Source organism: Talpa europaea (assembly GCF_964194135.1).
Source record: "Talpa europaea genome assembly, chromosome: 10".
NCBI classification, from domain to species: domain Eukaryota; kingdom Metazoa; phylum Chordata; class Mammalia; order Eulipotyphla; family Talpidae; genus Talpa; species Talpa europaea.
In genome coordinates, this window is record NC_140077.1 from 58,087,601 (window position 1) to 58,106,592 (window position 18,992).

The 18,992-nt window shown below is 39.2% G+C and overlaps 1 protein-coding gene across 2 annotated transcripts in view; it reads right to left on the reverse strand.

Annotated features, from left to right (window-relative positions):
- The window catches only part of PRKG1 (protein kinase cGMP-dependent 1), a gene marked incomplete at both ends in the record, with an annotated part of 1,336,641 nt that overhangs the window by 261,276 nt on the left and 1,056,373 nt on the right, over positions 1-18,992 (reverse strand). The window lies entirely within an intron of this gene.

Below are 18,992 nucleotides of genomic sequence, written 5' to 3' on the forward strand. Positions count from 1 at the left end.
TTCATTTTCCTGGTCCCTTATTTAAGTTTTCTAGATTCCTGCTATGAGTGAGACCATCCGGTATTTTTCTTTTTCTTTTTGGCTTATTTCGCTGAGCATGATCCCTTCCAGCGCCATCCATGTTGCAGCAAATTGCATGTGTTTATCTTTTTTGAATGCTGAGTAATATTCCATGGTATATATGTACCACATCTTCTTGATCCAGTCATCTATTTTTGGGCATTTGGGTTGTTTCCAAAGCTTAGCTATTGTAAACAGTGCTGCTATAAACATAGGGGTGCAGGTGTTCTTTGGAATTGATGTTTCTGTGTCCTTTGGGTAAATACCTAGGAGTGGAATTGCTGGGTCATATGGAAGCTCTATGTTTAGTAGGTCCAGAAATCTCCACACAGCTTTCCACAGTGGTTGGACCAGTTTGCACTCCCACCAACAGTGCAGAAGAGTTCCTTTTTCTCCACACCCTCGCCAACATTTGTTGTTGCTAGTTTTTTTAATATGTGCCATTCTCACTGGTGTAAGATGGTATCTCATGGTAGTTTTGATTTGCATTTCCCTGATGACAAGTGATGTTGAACATTTTTTCATATGCCTGTTGGCCATTTGCATTTCCTCTTCAGAGAAGTTTCTTTTAAGCTCTTCTGCCCATTTTTTGACTGGATTATTTTCTTTGTTGTTGTTGAGACTCATCAGCTCTTTGCAGATTTTTGTGATCAGTCCTTTATCATTAGTGTTGGGTGCAAAAATGTTCTCCCAGTTGGTGGGGTTTCTCTTTGTTTTTGTTATTGTCTCTTTTGCTGTGCAAAAGCTCTTTAATTTGATATAGTCCCAGCTGTTTATCTTTGCCTTCACTATCACAGCTTTGGGTGATGTGTCTGTAAAGATGTCTTTGATGTGCAAATCACGTAGTGTTTCGCCTATATTTCCTTCTATATATTTTATGGTTTCAGGTCTTATGTCTAGTTCTTTAATCCATTTTGAGTTGATTTTTGTGTATGGTGTGAGGTGGTGGTCAAGCTTCATTCTTTTGCATGTAGCGACCCAGTTTTCCCAGCACCATTTATTGAACAAACTTTCTTTACTCCAATGCATAGTCTTTGCTCCTTTGTCAAAGATTAGTTGACCATAAACCTGTGGGTTTATTTCTGGATTTTCTATTCGATTCCATTGGTCTGTATGTCTGCTCTTGTTCCAATACCATGCGGTTTTGATGATTATGGCTTTGTAGTATAGTTTGAAGTCTGGGAGTCTGATGCCTCCATTCCCTTCTTTTTTTTTCAGGAGAGCTTTGGCTATTCGGGGTTTTTTGTGATTCCATATGAATTTCATCAATAATTGTTCTATTTCTTTGAAGAATGACATTGAAATTTTGATTGGAATAGCATTGAATCTGTATATTGCTTTTGGAAGGATGGCCATTTTAATAATGTTTATTCTTCCAATCCATGAGCAGGGGATGTCTCTCCATTTCTTTGTGTCTTCTTCTATTTCTTTTAACAGTGTTTTATAGTTTTCTTTGTATAGGTCCTTTACCTCTTTTGTTAGATTTATTCCCAAATATTTGATTTTTTTTGTTTCAATAACAAAAGGGATGGTCTTTTTGATTTCTTCTTCTTCAGATTTATTGTTTGTGTATAGGAAGGCTACTGACTTTTGCGTGTTGATTTTGTATCCTGCCACTTTACTGAACTGATTGATGAGTTGAATTAGCTTTTCTGTGGAGTTTTTGGGGTTCTCTATGTATAATATCATATCGTCTGCAAATAGTGATAGTTTGACTTCTTCTTTTCCTATTTGGATTCCTTGGATGTCTTTCTCTTGTCTTATTGCCCTGGCTAGGACTTCCAGTATTATATTGAAAAGCAATGGTGACAGTGGACATCCTTGTCTTGTTCCAGATCTTAATGGAATTGCTTTCAGCTTTTCACCATTGAGAATGATACTGGCCGTTGGCTTGTCATAGATGGCCTTTATGATGTTGAGGTATGTTCCTTGTATCCCAAGAATTTCAAGGGCTTTTATCATGAATGGGTGTTGCACTTTGTCGAAAGCTTTCTCAGCATCTATTGATATTATCATATGGTTTTTATATTTCTTTTTGTTGATGTGTTGGATAACGTTGATTGATTTTCGGATGTTAAACCATCCTTGTGCCCCTGGAATGAATCCAACTTGGTCGTGGTGAATTATCTTATGGATACATTGTTGGATTCTGATAGCTAAAATTTTATTGAGGATTTTTGCATCAGTGTTCATTAGGGAGATTGGCCTGTAGTTTTCCTTTTTTGTGTTGTCCTTGTTCGGTTTTGGTATTAGTGTAATGTTGGCTTCATAGAACGTGTTTGGTATTGTCCCTTCCTTCTCAATTTTTTGGAAGAGTTTGTGAAGGATAGGCACTAATTCGTCTCTGAATGTTTGGTAGAATTCATTTGTAAATCCATCAGGTCCTGGGCTTTTGTTTTTGGGGAGGTTTTTGATTACCATTTCAATTTCGCTAATTGTAATTGGTCTGTTTAGGTGTTCTATTTCTTCTTTATCTAGCTTTGGGTGATTGTAGAGTTGTAGGAATTTGTCCATCTCCTCTAGATTGTTAAACTTGTTTCCATATAACTGTTCATAGTAGTTACTGATTATTCTTTTGATTTCTGCTGTGTCCGTTGTGATTTCTCCTCTTTCATTGATGATCCTGTTTATTTGTGCTTTCTCCCTTTTTTCCTTTGTGAGCCTGGCTAGGGGTTTGTCTATTTTATTGATTTTTTCAAAGAACCAGCTCTTGGTTTCATTGATCTTTTGGATTGTTTTTTTAGTTTCAATTTCATTTATTTCTGCTTTGGTTTTTATTATTTCTTTTCTTCTACTGGTTTTGGGGTTTTTTTGTTGTTCTTTTTCTAGATCTTTGAGCTTCGAGATTAGGTTGTTTCTTTGCGTTCTTTCTTGTTTCTTGATGTGAGCTTCTATTGCTATATATTTTCCTCTTATTACTGCTTTTGCTGCATCCCATACATTTAGGATATTGGTGTCCTCCTTGTCGTTCAATTCAAAAAATTTTTTAATTTCTTCTTTGATCTCCTCATTAGTCCAATGGTCTTCCAGTAGTGTGGTTTTTAATCTCCATGAGGTAGGAAAGTTCCTTGCCTTCTTTTTATGGTTTATTTCTAGTTTGATGCCTTCATGGTCAGAAAAGATGGTTGATATGATTTCAATCTTGGTGTATCTGTTGATGTTTGTCTTGTGCCCCAGTATGTGATCGATCCTGGAGAATGATCCGTGTGCGCTTGAGAAAAATGTGTACTCCATTTTTTTGGGGTTTAGTGTTCTATAGATGTCTGTTAAGCCCAATTGCTCTAGGTCTTTATTTAGAGCTTTGGTTTCTTTACTTATTTTTTGTCTTGTTGATCTATCCATTGTTGATAGTGGTGTGTTGAAGTCTCCCACTACGTATGTGTTTTCTCTGATGTCTGTTTTCAGAGAGGACAACAGTTGTCTGATATATTTTGGTGCTCCTTCGTTTGGTGAGTATATGTTAATGAGTGTTATTTCTTCTTGAAGTATTGTCCCCTTGATCATAATGTAGTGACCATTGGGGTCTCTTTTTATCTTTTTGAGTTTGAAATCTGTTTTATCTGATATAAGAATAGCTGTTCCTGCTTTCTTTTTTGGTCCATTTGCTTGTAGGATTGTTTTCCATCCTTTAACTTTGAGCCTATTTTTATCTTTTGTAGCTAAATGTGTTTCCTGGAGACAGCAAAAGGTTGGGTTTTGTTTCTTAATCCAGGCTGCAACTCTGTGTCTTTTTATTGAAGAGTTTAGTCCATTTACATTTAGAGTTAATATTGATATGTTAACATCTGTATTTGCCATTGTGTTTGTCTTTCCTTTGATTTTATTTATTTATTCTTTTAATAACTTTTTTTTTTTTTTGGCCTTCTTTCATTGTTATTCGTCGCTCTGAGGTTCTGGCTTTAGGACTCCTTGTAGTATTTTTTGGAGTGGGGGTTTAGTTGCAATGAAATTCCGGAGTTTCTGTTTGTCTGGGAAGGTCCATATTCTTTCTTCAAAGAGGAAGGAGAGCTTTGCGGGATAGAGTATTCTTGGTTGGCATCTGTTTTCTTGGAGTCTGTTGACTATGTCCCTCCACTCTCTCCTTGCCCGTAGTGTTTCTTCGGAGAAGTCTGATGTCAGAAATGGCTGAGTTTTGTTTAATGCTTAGCTGAGGTCTTCAATGAATCAATTTCCAAATGGGTTTTCCATCGCTGATTTTACTTTCAGAGATTTTTTTTAAGATTTATTTTTATTTATTTATTTATGAATACAAGAACTGGGGTGTAGGCCAGAGGTGTGGGGAGTGAGAGAATTCACCAGAGACAGAGTAGAACTGGTGGGTCTACTGAAACACACTGCTGAGGGGAGCAGCTGAGGAGATAGTCTGCTGGTCTGTGTGGGTTAGTCCCCAGGCCAGGGATGGAACTCATGCTTCAGTGGCTGATGGAAGCTTGACAACACTGAGACTTTAACCCCTGCATCACCAGGGAGGCCCTACTTAGAGATTTTTAATGTGAACATAATCTTATAACAAAATGACTAGAGTGTTATCAAGGCAGACACACAAGATGCCAAAAATCTCTAAAAGGAATAGTTCATTTCAGACATACTCATTTCACAACAAAATAAAACTGTTTATAGAGTGACAAGCATGCATTCCCAGTTCCCATAATTAAACTATAACTCAAATTTAACAATTTGATCTATAAAGGCAATTAGCTTCAGCAGAATTTGGAAATTTGTTTGCCCTGACATATCAGTATGTCACAGGAAAGCACACAACTTAGTGTTTCAGGGCCACTATCTGAAGTGTAAATATATTTTGAAGCTTCGACTAAAATAAATATAGTACTCTAAAAGAAAAAAAAGTAATCAGTTTCTCATGAATCTGGTAGCAAAAATCATAGAACAAGTCAAAAATAAGTAGAATTCACTCAATATTTTACTTCTTTGGAATTTAAACATTTCACATTTCTCTTTGCGAAGACACTATTTAGTTTAAAAGGCACATTGAGTCACTGAGAACCAGAAAGAAGGGAAAGCAGAGAGGATTTAGATTACATGAGGGAGGAAAGGCCTCATTATATATTGGAGAATGATATTCTTGCCTTGAGGATATTTTGTTTCTGTCTAGACTAGTTTGAGAGAGGTCTTGTTCAGAGCTGAGGTTATAGAATCATTTATGATCCTGCCTTCCTTTTTTTTTTTTTTTTTGCCTACAATAATCCCTAAAAGCACTCAGAGACAGTACAATGGAGTGAAAAAGTGTTCCTCAAGAACCATGAGACAAAGGAAGAAAGGTTTCTTCCAGAATGTAAAATGAGTTTCTTTCCTGGAACTAATACTAAAAGTGATATATAAAATGGTTAATAGCTAGTACATTAAGAGCACTAAAAAAAAGGTACTTTAAGTACTAGTACTTAAATCACTAGCTGGAGAAGTTTCCTTAAGAGCTTTTGGATCATAGGGAGGTTTAGGGGCAAAGGTTTAGGGGCAGTCAGGAGGTTCCTGGAAAAATATTTTACTAACTGGCAGAGTAGTATTTCAATGTGTTAACAATTTGTGCAAACCTGTTGAACAGAAACCCTAGAAACATTCCCCCGTCCCTTTTATAAGCCCCAACCAACTCCTGTTTCATACATATGTTAAAGTTTCTTAATTCAGAAATGACATCGTAACCTGCAATGGTAGTTGTGACAGAATCGGCCATAAATAAATGTTCATAGACTGGAGGGCAGACTATCTCTTAGGCCAGAGGTCCTGGTTGGGAACATTTAAATAGCTGATGGGGTTCAGAGTATGCCCCCAAATACAGAAATTTAGCATTTTGAGTATTTTAAGCTGAAGGAGTTTGAGAAGATAGCAGAAGCATAAGGTCACTCTGACTTCCCCCTGTCCTTTCCTGAAACAGGACTGCCTTCTCTATACTCTAAGGAAAGGAACACCCTTATTTCTGAGATACAAAGAAGATTCCAAACAGGCCTTCCTAAGCAGTCCCCAGTTTTCTGTGCTAATCTCATTCTCCTTCACTTACCATTTTCTCCACTCTTCATCAAATCTAGTGTAAACTACTCAGGTCTAGCAGATTCTCTGGGTTGTTTTTTCCTTAAGAAGTGTCTCTTAAAATACAAATTAAATAAATTTGTGTGGTTTTCTCCTATTCATCTCCCTGTAAGTTTACTTTCCAGCCCCAGCTAGGGACCCTACGGTGATCAAGGAAAACTTTTTTCTACATAGCTAAAACAGTAAATTGAACATAACTAAGGGAAAAAAAAATATTAGAAGGGGTGTGCTCAGTGATGGAACGTATAAAGAGATGGTGAGAGAAAACACACATGAGCAATGATGCATGCAACTCAGCAGTCACAGCCTTACAGTGATAGAGTTTGTGGTCACCAGGAAGAAGTATACTGTTGTCACCAGGTCTGTCTTATCAGCCTCAACCACTGAGTGAATTACACGTTTAGACAAGTCACCTCTCTTGGCTATAAATGGGTAGATAACTTTCAAATTAAAGTGTTCAGTTCTCAGGAAAACTGATATGAAGAAGGAAGATGTCTGGACCTGATATGGCATTATAGTCACACATCTGGATCAGATCCACATATTCTGCAAAGTACTAGTTGGCATTTGGGTCCAGGTATCCATCTCAGGAAATACTATTCCATTACAGTAAAGGTATGATACATACACACACATCCCACACGGATGTAGTCTCTTTTCCTAACTTAATAAAACTTAAATTCCAACTACGTATAGTAAATTTCAAATTCAACAAGGTAAGGCTATCCTGACACCAACCTTAGCCCTCAATAAGTACCGTCATCCTACTGCTACTGCTACCTGCACCCAGACAACACATTAGAGACTTTGCAGACCTCTACTGCATAAAAGAAAAACCAAGACCTTGTCATCCCTACATCCAGAGGGGTTTTCTACTTTGCCTAATTCAGTGCTGTGAGCACAGATTTACAGAACATAGATGTTGTGAAAGCCCTGGTGGAACTTATTTGCATTTAAATGTGACCGCTGGGATTGAGACTGCTTTTCAGCATGTTTATTTTCCTTTTCCCAGTAATGGCGGAAACATCAATGGAGGAAAAGGGGTGGCTTTTAAAAGAAACGATCCGCCAGTTCCACAAATTCCCCTGACCAAAATATGATCTAGTATTTTTACGGTAACTGTAAAAGCTCACTATTACACTTTGACGTTAACTCACACCATGACAAAAATAGCTACTATTATATCTTACTGCTACTATTCTGAACAGTCTCTGTTTGACTTCTAACAATTAATTTCACACACGTTTTGAAATAGACAATGACTGATTTCAATGATGAATGTCTCTTATGTAACACACAATAGGAGAGGGGTGGCAACTGCCCTGACTCACACTCTTGGATTGAGGGAGTGAGGGGTTCCTAGTTTTATAGGGTTGTTCACTAAGGCAGTTTCTCCATGGATCCTGGCAGATGGGTCATGGAGAATTGTGGAGCCCAGAGTGCTTTTTCAGGCTTTGAATGATCTTTCTACACCATTTGTAGACCAGGTGCAGGTCTACATAAGGTGCAGGGCAGGCAGGAGGGCCAGGGGAGCAAGAGGGCTGGCAGGCCCCCTGGCCCCAACAAATCTGTTTTCTCTTTGGTCTCTCCGCCGCAGCACAGGCACTAAGGCCGGCCACCAGGCAATCCATAACCAGGTTTCAAAGGGCTCCATACACTTCTGCATTGAATCATCCTGCTGACCTACCCCAGCACAGTGAAGATGATGCCAACGGCTCGAAGGTTCTTTTTTTTTTTTTTTTTAAAGATTTATTTATTTTTACAAGCACTGGGCACAGTCAGAAGCGCGGGAGGGTGAGAGAATTCACCAGAGCCAGAGCAGAGAGCAGAACAGGCAGAATGACGAAATACACTGCTGAGGGGAGCAGCGGGAGGCAGGAGAGGTCTGTCACGCCGTGTGGGACCCCCACCGGGGGCCGGGGATCGAACCAGCGCTGCAGAGGCTGCAGGCAGCTTCGCAGCCCAGCGCTCAATCGCTGTGCTACCAGGGGAGGCCCTCCAAGGTTCTCTTTTAAAAAACTGCCTGACTGAAAACAATCCAAATGCCCAAAATAGATGACTGGATCAAGAAGATAGGGTACATATATACAATGGAATATTACTCAGCAATCAAAAAGTTAAACTCATGCCATTCACAGCAACGTGGATGGCGCTAGAAGAAATTATGCTCAGTGAAATAAGTCAGAAGGAAAAAGAAAAATATAGGATGGTTTCACTTATAGGAGGAATATAGGGAAACCAAATGAGACATCAGTGTAAATAACAGTACAAAAAACAACAAAACAAAACAGACAATTATAAATCAGAGACATCCTGCGGGGGAGGGGGGAGGAGGGAGAGGGATCAGAAGGAGGGAGGAGCACGGGGGATTGTCCTGTGCTGATGATGCATTGGTGAAGGAAATTCTATGGGGACTACAGCTGGGGGGCAGAGGGGAAAATATTGTTTAAAAATGAACAGTAGGGCCTCCCTGGTGGTGCAAAGGGTTAAGATGCAACTTACGAAGCTGTCCAGCCTCTGCAGCACGAGTTTGATCCCCCCCACCAGGGAGCAACCCACTTGGCGCAGCAGACCTCTCCTGCCTCACCTGCTGCTCCCCTCAGCAGTGTACGTCAGTCTGTCTGCCTGTTCTGCTCCCCACTCTGTCCTTGGTGAATCCTCTCACCTCCACAACTCTGGCTTGTATCCCAGCTTTTGTATGAATAAAAAAATTTTTTAAAAAAAAGTTTAAAAATGAACAGTAATGTAAAAAAAAAACAGACTGAAATGATGATGAGCCTACCCAGCCTGGGGAGGCTGCACAAAAGCAGGGTATCGCGGAAGCAGAGTACTGACTGTTTGGGGTTTTGTAAGCAGTGTATTGGCTATCCCAGGTTCTGTGGTTTTCAACAACAGGAAGATAACAAGGACCAGGTCAAACCAATATTCAAAAAAGGACCAGGTTTCAGGAGCCCTGAAACAACACTCATTGCATTCTTTGTCATTCTTAAGGAGGTTTAAGGGCAAAGGTCTCCTTCTGTAGCTACTTCTTGCTGAAGTGGGGCAACATCGTCATAGGACCCCGAAGAGGAACAGAATTTAAATTGAATGAGACAAAGATGGCACCCCTCAGCTGAGGTCCTACTTGTTCATGGTCCTAGAAAAAGACCATGTGGACGCTCCTGAGGGCCAGGGGGCAGGGCTCATTTACTACAAAGGAAAACAGAGTACATAGCAGGCCGTTCTTAAGCCTTTTATCCATTTTTTTCTACTAGGTTTATGGTCTTTTCCCCCTTGTTTTTTTTTAATAATATTTTTATTTATTTATACAAGCACTGGGTACAGTCAGAAGCGCGGGAGAGAATTCACCAGAGCCAGAGCTGGGAGCAGAACAGGCAGAAGGACCGAAGTACACTGCTGAGGGGAGCAGCGGGCGGCAGGAGAGGTCTGCGCGCCATGTGGGACCCTCGCTGGCGACTGGGGTGCAGAGGCTGCAGGCAGCTTCGCAACCCAGTGCTTAACCGTTGTGCCACCGGGGAGGCCCTACCCCCTTGGTTTTTAAAAGATACTAATACATTGAAAAAAGTATCCCCTTGTTACACAAATTGCAAATATTGTCTCTCTACTTGTCATTTGGCTTTGAATTTGCTCCAATTCTATTCTACTGCCTTGGCCCTTTAAATAGCCTACAGCTTTCCTGTCTTAATATCCCTATAAATTATAATAGACAATTCAACTGAAAAACTGAGCAGTCACAAAAGTGAACAAGTTTGTAAATTCAGTGACCACTTCCTGGCTTTCTTTTTTCTTCCTGGCTACTAGAGCTCTAAGTAGTGTTATCACTGTTGATAATGGCCCTTTCTGCTGGGAATCCTTTCTTATCTCTCCTGCTTTACTGGTCTGTTTCTCAGCATTCCTTCAAGACTTTATTATCTTCTTGACTTCATTATCATCTTGAACCTCTAGATTTTAGGGTGCTTCAAGGGTCAACTCTAGTCCCTTATTCGAGTTTTACAGTACCTCCCTCGCTAATCTTATTTTCACAAATTTAAGTTCCACTCTCCAATTTAATCATCTATGTAGACCAGACCTTCCAACTCATTTGCAATTAAATGTATAATAAGCACCCAAAATTAATACATCTAAAATAGTTCTGGATTTTAATCTAAAACCTTTGTTCCCTAGTTCACTGTAAAATTCATTCATTTTGAAGCACAGTTTAAAGCCCCATCATGTCATTATCTGAGCTAGTTCACGTTTTTTTCTTCCCTGCCCCTCCCATCTCCAAATTCCCCAGGTCAATCACCAGAAAAGTATTTTAAAACCTAAATCAGGTTTCTAGTATCCTTCAGCCTATTAGGATGGCACTCATTCTCAGCTAGATTGGCATCACCAAGTTTCCATGAGCCCACAGGGCCAAGGTGAGCTCCCAAAAGTATGTAGCTGGTTTGAGGGCCTCCAGTTCCTGTGAGCTCAAAGAGGTTTTGCTGCAGGGATCGTGGGGGTGGGCCACCAGTAAATTAATTCACAGGGGCTCAGTCTGATTATCCCATGAGTTCAACCTAACTCTGAGCAAGGCCATAGGTAACACATTTAACCAATTTTCATTAGGGTCCTGACATAACTTGATGATTTGCCTTTTTTTAAGAGTCTGATTTTCTTCCTCAACCTGCCCCAGGACTGCTGCCTCCACGAGGAATGCAGGAGCCAGGTGATGGGTGATGCATTAGGTCAGAGGACATTGCAATAATGAAGCAGAGTCAGAAGACCCTAGTCAGTAGGTTCCCACTGAGGATCCTTAATTAGGACCATGTCTATAGCCAATACATGCCTAGTTTCCCAAGCATTTTTGTGTTTTAAGGAACTTTGTAAAAGTTTCCTTATGAATTTTGAATATGATTCAAATTTTAGTAAAAGGAGGATATCTGAGTCTGAATTGAATGTTCAGAAATTTACTCAATCCCATGAATCATCTGTCAAAATGAAAATATATTTTATTCTTATTTCTTCAATTTACTTCAGTTACTTTTTTAATACATGAGGGAAGGTAGTATCATCTCTGTCCTTGTGATCCTGAGTAATTCTAGTTAGACTGAGATAGATTCACTAAGTTCATATTATTCTAATGTGACATTTATTATTCCTAAAAAATAGGAAATTCAATTATTTCATGTATGAAATCAGGGGGTAGATACCCTCTTCTTCACAAGAGGCAATGATATAAATGTAGTCATAGTAACTACCAGCACAAGTGGCCTCTTTCAACATCATTCTCTAAAAGTTGACCACAGTTGAGAATGTCTTTTTCCTTTTAACAGATGGAAGAAAATTAAAGTTTGCTTTTACATAAGTACCCAATAAAGCTTAAATTTTAGAAACCCTTAGCAAGTAAAGTTCATTTCTAAAATTTCTTAAATCTTCTACATGTTCTGCCGCTTCCCATTTTTTTAACATAATCCACTCCAAAAATAACAATCTTTATCTTGAGACTAAATCTTTCTTAGACCCATAACAAAATACCTCCATTTCCCATGCCTTCAAACACACACACCCTACCTTTATACAGTTGTTCCGCTTCATATTATCTTTAGTCTCAATTTCACACATCAGTTACAACCCTCAACCCTAAAACCTTAATGTCTCAACTACTAATTAAACCTGTGAAAACAAAAAAAAACTACAGCATTATCCCTTTAAATTGACTCAGTAGTAACTTCACAATTCTAGAAAACATCCTTCAAAATTTTTCTTTTATGAAAAATAAGAAATATTTCAAGTCACAGATCCTTAGTTCTTTTGCAAAAAGGAGCCAAAGGCAAACCCAAATTTAATTTTTTAAATTAATTTCCATTACTAGGCTTAGTAAAATATTAAGTTTTTCCAAAAGACATTTGGGATTCTACTGAACTAAAAGGAACAGATCCAAAATGGTGCTATGTCATATTAAAATTCGAGATTACAGTTTCTAATTCAATCAATTCTGAACTGTACTGGTAAGGTCATTTTGACTAAAATAAGTTTTCTTTGATTAAACTCATTGAATGTAACATATTTCTAAAGTTTCAAGCTACCAAAGATGCCTGAGAGAATAGTTATTACTAGTAGAGGTTACTGCCTCATTTGTTTAAACCATCAGCTTTTATTTATTTTTTTTTTGTGTGGGACCCTCGCCAGTGGCCGGGGATTGAGCTGGCGCTGCAGAGGCTGCAGCGGTCTCGCAACCCAGCGCTCAACCGCTGCGCCACCAGGGGAAGCCCTAAGCCATCAGCTTTTAAGCAAGTTTACCTTCAAGATGCCATTTCTGACTTAGGCTTAGCACAAATAACTCCATATTGAGGTGCCTTCTTTTGTTATCAGCCAGAAACTGTATGAGATTTCAGTTACCTGTCCTTGTTGAATACCATTTTAATTCTGATTTAAAAGTGCAGGTATTTATAACTTTGAAGATATGCATGTTATACACCATTAAGTTTTGAACTAGTTCTCATTAAAAATTATCCTACCTAAAGATATACTGAAAAATATTTTTGCCTTAGTCTCTATTCCCAAGTTCAGAATTTACATAAGCACCATCTTCAGCCCAATTTTATATAATTTTTAGTTTTTACAAAATTCTCTTTTCATAAGCCTTTTCTGTTAGATTTTATCTTTATAGGGTGCTCTCTTCTGAGTCTTTTTTCCTCACAGAAATCTCACAAAGACCTTCTCACAGGTTTTTCTAAAGAGGTCATTGATTTCCACCAGGTGTCATCCACCTCTATAGAGTCTGGAGCATCCCTAGGCACAGAATAAGGTAAAGAAAACATCCTTTTTTTCCAGTTTACCTTCTTTTTTTTACACAAGTTGTTCCCTTTATTAGCAAATCCAGTAGGTCACCCACAGATATACTGTTCAGACTTCCCAAAGACACACAATTTGTTTCACTCAGGAGTTGTTTACCCCGCTCTTGCTTGAAACTGATATTCAATTTAAGCCCTGCTTTGGAGACCTCACCACTTACCTCCCAGAAGGATTCAAAAACAAGAGTTGTCGCTGGATCACCTAGGGGAGTCAGCAGTCCTGTCCTAGCACCATGAGCAATGACGAAGGGTCTCACAATTAGGAGGACCTCTGTCCCTTCGTGCTCATCAAATTGCTACTGATCCTGAAGTTTCTATGGCTTTCACCAACTAATCTGACATGTTTTGAAAGAGCCATAACTAGTTTCCAGCGAGGAAGCTTAATTGTGGGTTGCACAACAAAAGAAAAGAAGCATCTGCCCTAAGTCACATCCTTGGATTGAGAGACGTGGAGATCCTGGTTTTATGGAGTTAATAACCTGGGGCAGCTAGCAGGGAAGCAGGGTATTATTGGCTGGCTGGGATTTTATAAGCAGTGTATTGATTGGCCCAGGTTCTACAGTTTTCAACAATAGGAAGCTAACAAACAAGGACCAGGTTGACCCAATAATACAAACAAGTGCCATGTTGGGGCGGGGCGGGGGGTCCTGTAACATTACTACACTCTGTACAAAGTGTTAAGGATAGCTCAGTGTAGGGTAAATGATTGTCAGGCTTTTCTGCCCTCCCTCCATTAGGATTAATGATGGATCCCTGCGGTCCTGAATGCATGTCTGATGGCAGGCACCTGGAGTAGGGTGCAAACATGCATAGGTGGGTACACCTGGGCTGAGATTGACTTATAAGGGTGGTGTCACAGGGACGCTGGAAGAAGAGAGAAGAGGAGAACGCCAGAGAGCTCAGAAAGACTGCCTGCCGCGTACCTGGTAAACTCAATAAAAAGCCTGAAAAGGCCACCGAGGTCTCCAGGACTCCCCTTTACCTGGTCTGCTCAGATCATACAGATCCTGCCCTGTGCCTTTCTGCTGCTACACTCAGCACAATGACTCAATGAGGTCTTAAAAATCTCCATTTTACAAGAACAAAATGGAAGTTTGGATAGAGTAAGTAATTTTTCCAAGATCAACCGGCAAGCAAACTTTAGAGGCAGTGTAAATACAAATTTGCCCTAGAAAGCTTATATTCTCATGCTCCTAATTAACTTTTTTACAAAGAATCAATTTTCCTTATTCCAAAAGAAACAAAACAAAAACAGAAGAAGAATGTGTTGGTAGTAATAATCCCGGGAAAACTACACTGATACTGACAGAGGTTGTAAAGTCTTGAATTTTATTGAAGTGTACTCAATTACATCATTACAAATTGATTCCTAAAACACTGCTCTAATCCTAGTACTCTTTGGCTCAAAATCTTGAAAAGCTCAACCTTTTTAATGGCATAATGTGCAAACTCCTAGCTGTGGCACTAAGGCCCTCTGGAATCTGACACTGGCTTAAATACCTACCCTCTCTCCCACAATACACATCTGTCTCTAAGCTGTCCCCCACAAACAGTTTCACTTCTCTGCTTTGCAACTTCTACTTGCCCAGCCTGGAATGTTCTTTACTTACTATCATTTCTATTTCTAAAATCCAATTCTCTAATAAGACTTCCCTTGATTCACCACATAGAAATGGCAAAGGCCTTTTTTTTTAATCATAGCAGACTTTTGTCTTACAATTTCAATCACTATCTTTCCACCTTTTTTCTTGCCATTGCTTATGTATTTTTATCCAAGTGAGGAAAGAGCCTTACGTAATTTTTTTATCCTCCGTATCCAACTAAAGCAACCACAATGTTTTATGCTAATAAATGGGATCAGGGGCCTCCCAGTGGCACAGCGGTTGAGTACTGGGTTGCGAAGCTGCCCGCACGCAGCCTCTGCAGCGCCGGTTCAATCCCCGGCTGCTGGGTGAGGGTCCCAATGGCGCGCAGACCTCTCCTGCCGCCCGCTGCTCCCCTCAGCAGTGTGTTTCGTCATTCTGCCTGTTCTACACTCCGCTCTGGCTCTGGTGAATTCTCTCACCCTCCCGCGCTTCTGACTGTACCCAGTGCTTGTATAAATTAAAAAAAAAAAAAAAAAAAAAAAAGGAATGTAGGGGAACCAAATGTAAGAGACCAGGGGACAAAAGTAATTATAATAAATCAAAAAATAGAATTAACAGGCAACTATTAATCAGAGATACTCTGCAGGGGAGGGGGAGGGAGAGACATCAAAACAGGGGAAGGACAGTGTTCTTACACAAGGGACTATGGTGATGGTGCATGGGTGAAGTGGATGGGAAGTTTGCAGGGAATACACCTGGAAAGAGAAAGCATGCATTGTACAAAAAGAAAGAACGATGTAAAAATACATAAAATAAAAATAAAAAATAAAATAAAATTTTACCCACAAAGTAGGACCCAAGGAAAAAATAAAATAAAAAAAATAAAAGAATCAGAAATAACAGACAAAATTACAACTGATACTGTAATAATACAAAGGATCATAAAAGACTATTATGAACATATATATGTAAACAAATTGGACAATCTAGAAAAATGGACATGTTCTGTTACACAACAATCGAAGACTGAACCAGGATGAAACAGATAGCTTGAATAGACCAATCACAAACCAGAAGTTAAAGGAGTAATTAAGTCTCCCTAAGACAAAAAGCCAAGGCTTGATGACTTCACTAGTAAATTCCAGCAAATTCTGAAAGACAACCTAAAACCTATCTTTCTCAAGCTCTTCAAAAAATAGAAGAGGAGGTTTGGGGAAACTTCCAAATTTTATATGACCAACATTACCCTGAAACCACCACCAGACAAGGACAGCACAAAAAGTAAATAAAGAGCCTAGTGATCAATAATTCTGGTGATTATAGAGCCTCCCTGGTGGTGCAGCGGGTTGCGCGCAGCACTGTGAAGCTGTCCACAGACTCTGCAGCATGGGTTCGATTCCCGGCCAGCCAGGGAGATATCCACATGGCACAGCAGACCTCTCTTGCCTCACCCACTGCTCCCCTCAGCAGTGTATTTCAGTCAATCTGCCTGTTCTGCTTCCCGCTCTGTCTCTGGTGAATCCTCTCACCTTCCCATATCTCTGGCCTGTACCCCAGTTCTTGTAAAATAAATAAAACTTTAAAAAAATAATAATTCTGGTGATTATAGATGTAAAAATTTTCAACAGTATCTTGGCAAATCAAACATAGCTATATATTAAGAGAATCATACATCATGAGAAATTGTGACTCACACCCGCGATACAAGGATGGTTCAACATATACTAGTCAATGTCATTTATCACATCAACGGAAAGATAAATATCACATGCTCATTTCAATGGATGCTGATAAAACATTTGACATATTTCAATAAAACTGTAAATAAATTAGGAATAAAAGGAATGTATCTCAAAATAATAAAACTATACATAACAAACTTACTGATTGCAACGTACTCAGTAGTGAAAAGCTGAAAGCATTTCCCCTAAGATCAGGAACAAGACAAGGTTGTCCCTCTCACTACTATTATGTCTTAGCCAAGCAATTAGGCAAGAAAAAGACAAAACAAATCTAAATTGGAGAAGTCAAACTATCAATATTTGCAGATGACAAGGTAATATACAAAGGAAATCCAAAGCAACCTACCCCAAAACTACTAAAAAAAAAATAAATGAACACAGTAAAGTGGAAGGATACACAATAAACAGAAATTTGTTGCATTTCTACATACAAACAATGAAGTAAATGCAGTGAAATTAAGAAAATAGTCCCATTTATAATCGTGAAGGTGAATCGAGAAGGTGAAATACCTGGAAGCAATCATAACAAAGGAAATGAAGTTCTATGTTGAAAACTGTAAAATACTATCAAAAGAGACTGAAAAGACAAAAAGAAACGGAAAGATATTTCCCACTCACGGGTTGAAAGAATATTGTTAAAATGGTCACATAACCTAAAGCAATATATAAATTCAACCCAAAACCTATTAAAATCCTAATGGCATTTTTCAAAGAAATAGAACAAACTCTAAAATTTGCATGGAACCACCAGAAAACCCCAAATAACCAAAACAATTCTGAGATAAAAGAATAAAAATGGAGCTATCATTCCTCCTGAATTCAAAGTATACTATAAAAAGTAATATTAATCAAAATAGAATAACAAATACACACCAATGGAATAGGGAATCCAGAAATAAAGGCACACAAATATGGACAGTCAATCTATAACAAAGATGTCAAGACCACACAATGGAGAAAGGCAAATCTCTTCAACAAAGGGTGCTGAGAAAATTGGACAGCCACATGTGGGGTGTGGGAGAGGAGAGAGAACATGAAAAAGTGAAACTGCGTCATTGTTTAACTCCATGTGCAAACTTTAATCAAAATGGTGTAGAGTTGCCTGTAAGACATTAACCCATAAAATACACAAAAGAAAATATTCACAGAAGAATAGAAGGCCAGGAATCAGGACACTTAAAACCTCCCTGGTAATTTTTTTCTTTTTTGTGGGACCCTCGCCAGGGACCAGGGAAGGAACCAGCAGCACTGCAGAGGCTGCAGGCAGCCTCGCAGCCCAGCACTCAACCACTGAGCCACGAGGGGAGCCCCCCCTTTTTTTGTGGGCCTCTCACCGGTGGCAGCCTCGCAGCCTACCATTCAACCACTGAGCCACCAGGTGAGGCCCACTCCCTGGTAATATTAATGGGCAGCTCAAGTTAGAAGCTGTATTGCTCTCTTAGTTATGGTTTCCTACCCACAGATAATTGAAAACAGAGTATCTGTTCACACAGACAGCACAAATCTTCATGCATTTCTTCTGCAAGAAATTATTCCAAATGGAAACTACTCTTGTTATATTCTTTTACCATATACACAACCACATACATTTTTGAAGAATCCACGCATTCATTCAAAAAATATCTGAGAACATATTGCATGTCTGGTTCCAAGTCTAAGTGAACTCTTTTTCCAACTCCATGTTGTTTCCATGTGTAAATGCAATCACTGGCTCCTACTATCCATGGAATAATGTCAAAGGGAGCATGTCCTATAAAGCCATTTTAAACTCAAATCTCAGGTTCTACCATTCTTGTCCCTGGTAAAACTGAAAACATTTTCATTCTCTCTGCAAATCACACTATTCAAGTTCTTCAGCATTTTCCCTTTTTCTCTTCTATACACCAAGCTATCTTGTCATATGGCTCATTCCCATTCATCCATCAAGTATCAGACCAGCCACTAAATTTTGTGGGATTCATTCTCTGAAACACATGCTACCAAGCCTCTCATGCAGCACATACCCCTAGAAAGCACTTCTGTGATACTGCAAAATTGTCTGATTTCACGTCTGCCTTCCTCTGCACTGTAAGCTCACAAAAGGCATGTATTGCACATCTGTGTATGTCCATTACTAGGAGTACTGTCCCTCTCCCATTTGTGTGTTTGGGTATACAGCACATTGGGGTGCTGCTGATGCTGATTCTTAAAGTAAAGAGAAGTCAGATATAACTGTTTGGCAGCAAGCTTTGGCAGCAAGCAAAGAAACAAGAGAATGAGGAAAAAGTCAGTCATGTGTGGGGTGGACCTGGGGACCAGGTAAAACTGTTTGGCTTAAATGCCTCAGTTACTGCACTGGACAGGCTCTAATGGATGTGAGTAAAGATGAACCCAGGTCAGTCAGAAACAGCAATGCATAACAGGTAAGGATATTGACTTCCAGCCTGCGTACATAGCAATTCCGTAGAAAACAAGAAACACTTCCAGCCTGCATACATAGCGATCCCGTAGGAAACAAAAAACACCACCTTGGGTCACAAGACAACTGTTTTTTGACAAGCTCCATATGCTTTCTATTCTTAATGTCATTCACATTTCAGTGGATTCATGAAAGTTTCAAATCATAGTCCTTGCAAATAGTAAGGGTCCTCTATGCACTACTATTGTTTTTTTAATCTGGAAATTTCAACCTCCATACAGAGCTTCAAGACAACACAGATTAATTCTGGAAATTTTTTCAAATGTTTAAGTCAAATTTAATAGTA